The sequence below is a fragment of the Lycium barbarum genome, chromosome 12 (genome assembly GCF_019175385.1).
Source record: "Lycium barbarum isolate Lr01 chromosome 12, ASM1917538v2, whole genome shotgun sequence".
Taxonomy (NCBI): Eukaryota; Viridiplantae; Streptophyta; class Magnoliopsida; order Solanales; family Solanaceae; genus Lycium; species Lycium barbarum.
Window position 1 is genome coordinate 56,363,884 of NC_083348.1, and position 5,025 is coordinate 56,368,908.

Here is a 5,025-nt window from a genome sequence, read left to right on the forward strand (position 1 = left end):
AAAAGAAGAGTCCTTTAATTACATAATTCTAAAATGAAAATGCGGAATTGACTTTATTATAAGATCTTTTACCTTTTTTTTTTTTTTAATATAAATGGAGCTAACCATTTTGATAATATATCCAAATTCACTCCCTCTCTTGTTTAATTAAACTATGTGATTTGACACTCGTGGTATGCCAACATATTCACTCCTGGCGAAATTTGGTGTCAGAAATTCAGTAAATTATAGCAGTTCTTCTCATTTCTAATTTGCTTCCATATGTGATTAGTATTCCAACAAGTATTATCGTCATTAGTAAACGGAGCTAACCTACCTTTGAAATTTGTAACTCAAATCTTTTTGCTCTTTTGGAAAACTGGCTCTTCTAACCTGTTAAGAGCTCATGAACGATTAATCAAAAGCAAAAACACTCAAAAGTCAATAGATCCATACGTTTAACATTTAGATTGGTAAAATCCATAGTCGGTAGTGGAATCCATATCAGTTCTTATCATGGCATACAAATTATCTCCTAAAAAAGAATAACCAATTACTTTGTGATTAACCATATAAGCTTCTTCATATACCAATTAAAAAAACAAAAATGAAGTCATTATCCAATATTAACATGTTAGGTAGAGTCAACTCTCTTTGTGGCTCTTCCCTCATTTGGTAATCTTTTTTTCTTCCAAGTTTTCTTCAATTACATTTTCATCACTTTCCTTCTTCTCATCCTTCTCCACTTGTGTTGCCTCTACTTTCTTAGATTTGGCATCTTCCTTTTCTTTTATCTTTACATGTAAAAAACTAATTAATCCATTAAGTGAAACCTCAACCTCATCTTCTTGCAGCAGTTGCTCAGCCACTTCGGCCGGCGTCACCATTGCTGTTTCAATCAGTTCTTCAATTTGTTCGAACAATTTGTGCTCTTTAGTTCCCAAGTAATTAGCAGCAAGAAGCCTGAAGCCACTAGGAGTACAATATGACAAATGAATGTGCATGTCCATCCTACCAGGCCTTAACAATGCTGGATCAAGCTTTTCTATGTGATTTGTTGTGAAAATTATGATCCTTTCGTCACCACAGCTAGACCATAATCCGTCAATGAAATTCAACAGACCGGATAATGTCACCTGCAACGAAACAATAAAATATTGGTACGACTTGCAAAGAAATCTAACATGGCAATGTTAAAATCCCAATTACTAGTATACTTTTTTACATTTGGCTCTTCTCTAGAGAGTCAATATTGTCCTTTTATCAGAAACCAAAAAACAGACATTAATTGAAAATGATTCTCTGGCGCCTCAAGTTTTAGAACGAACTACAGAGGTACCTATAACTGGTTCTTTCTTGCAGCAAATTATTGTTTAATTATGTCTACAACTACAGAATCAATTTTCCTCGAAGCTTAGTGGTGGAATCGAAATGCCTTGAGGGTATGAAAGAAAACATTTTCCGAAAAATGTTTTTGAACTTTTAAATGCATTTTTCGAAAAATGTTTTCGAACTTTTAAATGTTTGGTTGGTCTGGAAAATAAATTCCTTAAAAATGAAAAAAATGACTTTCTTAATAGGAGTAAGGAAACCAAGTTCCATAAGTACCTTCCACATTAATTGTGTTCTCCCACGCTCATTCCCACCATCCCCACACTCCTGCCATCCACCTCGACCCTCCATATTGTTGCCTAAATTAATATCAAATATTTTTGGGATAGCATTTTCTGCTTACTAACGAAAGACTAAAATATAAGTAAGAAACCTTGTTATTTTCTGGGAAAATATTTTCCAAACATTTTCCATATACCAAACACACACTTAAAGTAAGACAATCTAAAATCGAAGGGACTTACCTTGGTTTGTTGCTGATCAGAACTATCTGAAGGAGAATCATCTGCTCGATTAGCCAAATTATTTTGCAAATCAATGATACAGTCTATGAGCCCGTTTGGATTGGCTTATAAGTTGGCTTATAAGCTGTTTTTAGCTTTTTTGAGTGTTTGGCTGACCAGCTTAAAGTCATTTTGTATTTAAAATAAGCTCAAAAAAATAATTGAGTCAATTTGACTTAACTTATCTAAAGCAGCTTATAAGCTGAAAACAACTTATAAGCCAAAAAAAATAAGTTGGGCTACCCCAACTTATTTTTTTTGACTTATAAGCTGTTTTCAGCTTAAAGCCATAAGCCCATCCAAACAGGCTCTATGTCCTCCACCACCAAGATGGACTTGTTAGCCGTGGCCACAAGCAACCGTCTCAAATCGGAGTTCGTCATCACCTCACTCGACTCCAGATCAAATATATCAAAGTTCAGGTGATTAGCCATGGCAGCGACCAAACTGGATTTTCCAGTCCCTGGAGGGCCATACAGCAAATACCCTCTTTTCCATGCCTTCCCCACTTTCCTATAATAATCTTTTCTCTTCACAAATCTGTCTAAATCCTTCAAAATTTTGTCTTTCAGCTCTGAGTCCATTGCCAGAGTCTCAAAGGTTGCTGGATGATAAGATTCAATGGCTCCCATATATCATGCAAACCATAAATACATAGGTAATTTACAGTGTGAATCTTGATTGACCTGTCCTCAAGTTTTTTCAGTTTTGCTTCTTCTATGATGTAAGGCATGAATTAACAAGAAGGTCTTTGTTTTTCTTGTGAAATGTGAGCTCAAGGGATCTGACCTCAGATCTTGGAGTGGAGTTCATGTCTCTGGGGTCATAAAAGTCTCTAGACTCTACTCGTCCACGGAGCCAAATCCACTTGAATTTCTGCCCATTATAAACATCTGTCACCTCCTCATTGCGTTCCAGGGTTATATTGAATTGTTTCTCCTTCTCAGGCTTGCTGATTTTAACTCGACGGGTGTTGGGTGACAGCTTGTTTCCTAAGTTCATTTCAGCTGCTTCATATATTTCATTGTTGACCAAGCCATCAAATTCGTCGATTACCATTGTCAACTAATTTGAGAACCCGCTGAAGAGATTTCTGAGGCCAAAGAACAGATATTCATACAATTCTGGAGGAAGGAATTCATTGGCTACTGAGCGAACCATCATGGCTGTTGCAGCAACAGAGCCTACTGTCGATAAAACGGTCTTGGCCATTGCCATTTTGGATTCTGCAGAAGAAGACATGTTTCCTAACAGGAACTTGTCTCTCTGCGGCTAAGGGTATTCAAGATTTTGCTATTGAAATTTGTTTAGTTAGCCAAGTATATATCAAAGATATAGAATACCAATTTCTAACTTTTTTGAAAGGAGCTGGGGGTGGGGCAGGAGAAGGAGTTTGATTGGATGCAAAATGGCTAAAGCGGAAGTGTTAATTTATAGTGAAAAAAGAATATGTGAATATAAAACAACATGTGGAAAGACTTTTGGAACCAGATTTTTCTTTTTTAAGATGCAGTCAGAGGAGACAAAGTCTCATTGCTTAGAGACCAAGTCATATTGCTTAGACTGTTAGACTTTGAAGATTCTATATATCCAGGTCAGCCATTCACATAAGCACATCTAGCTTCCTCGCCATTTCTTTAATGAGGAAGTTTCCATGCCGACTCGAATGAACGATTATAGACATAATTTCCATGTGAACGTCAACATAACAAAAAATTACTGGTGCCTTAGTTATAGACTTGTAGTACTCCATTAGAATACAATAAGTGGCCAAACTTTTGACATTTTTCTATTATACCATGCACGTGCGATTCACGGAATCCAACATGATTAATTTGGTTACTCACTTTAGTTAGTTTTTATGATTTATATATTTTGCAAAGGATATCGCTATTCTCCTTAGTAAGTCTTCATATTTTGTTTCTTTTCCTCTTATATTTCCCCTTAATTTCTCAATTATTGTAAAACTTTATCTTATTTTGGTTATGTCCTCATCTTTTTATATTTAGTAAGTTAACAATTCAAATATTCTATATGTCAAGTTTATAATCACAAGATTCAAAGGATATTTTATTATATTATACACATTTCTAATTTAGAACCACAAGATTTAAAAGTCTATTTTTATTTCTTAAACTCCGTGTCTAGTCAAACTTAGACACTTAAATTGAGACTGAGAGAGTATATGCCAAATGAAGGAAATGAAAGGACAATTAAGATACTGCGGACACGTGGGGGCCTAAAATATACACATGCTAGTCACTGCTTAGAGTATAATTTCATGTGCTTTTTATAATAGAGTAATAAAATGAAGTGTGGAAGTGAAATATGATAACGTAAAAGTGGAATACACTTGCACATGTGGAAAACCAAGTATAGTAGTACATGTAGCCCAACATAATTAATTTGGTTACTCACTTTAGTTAGTCTTTATGATTTCTATATTTTGCAAAGGATGCTGCGATTCTTCTTAGTAAGTCTCCATATTTTGTTTCTTTTCCTCTTATATTTCCTCTTAATTTCTTAATTGTTGTTAAAATTTGTTTTATTTTGGTTATGTCCACCTCTTTTTATATTTAGTAAGTTGACAATTCAAATATCCTACATGTCAAGTTCATAATCACAAGATTCAAAGGATATTTTATTACATTATGCACATTTTTAAATTAGAATCACAAGATTCAAAAGTATATTTTCATTTCTTAAACTCTGTGTCTAGTCAAACTTAGACACTTAAATTGAGACAGAGAGAGTACATGACAAATGAAGGAAATGAAAGGACAATTGAGACACCGCAGACACATGGGGACATAAAAAGTAAACACATAAGAAGTAGAATTAATGTTAATCTTCTGAAATGTACACATGTTAGTCCCTGCTTAGAGTACAATATCTTATGCTTTTTATTTTAATAGAGTAATAAAATGAAGTGTAGAAGTAAAGAAATATGATAACGTAAAAGTGGAATACACGTGTACAGGTGGCGAACCAAGTAGTAGTACTTGTTAAATGAAGTGGACCCACAACGGAAAAAAAAAGGAAAGAAACCATGTACAATTGAAATAAGTCCAAATTTAGTGTACAACTCAAACAACTTTTTGTACAATTTGTTGTTGTTGTGTTCGTCCCTCTTGGACACTTGAAATATGAT

The 5,025-nt window shown here is 34.4% G+C and overlaps 1 pseudogene; it reads right to left on the reverse strand.

Moving 5' to 3' along the window:
• Positions 1-413: 413 nt before the first annotated feature.
• LOC132623459 (protein HYPER-SENSITIVITY-RELATED 4-like) lies at positions 414-3,290 on the reverse strand (annotated as a pseudogene).
• Between the last annotated feature and the right edge of the window lie 1,735 nt (positions 3,291-5,025).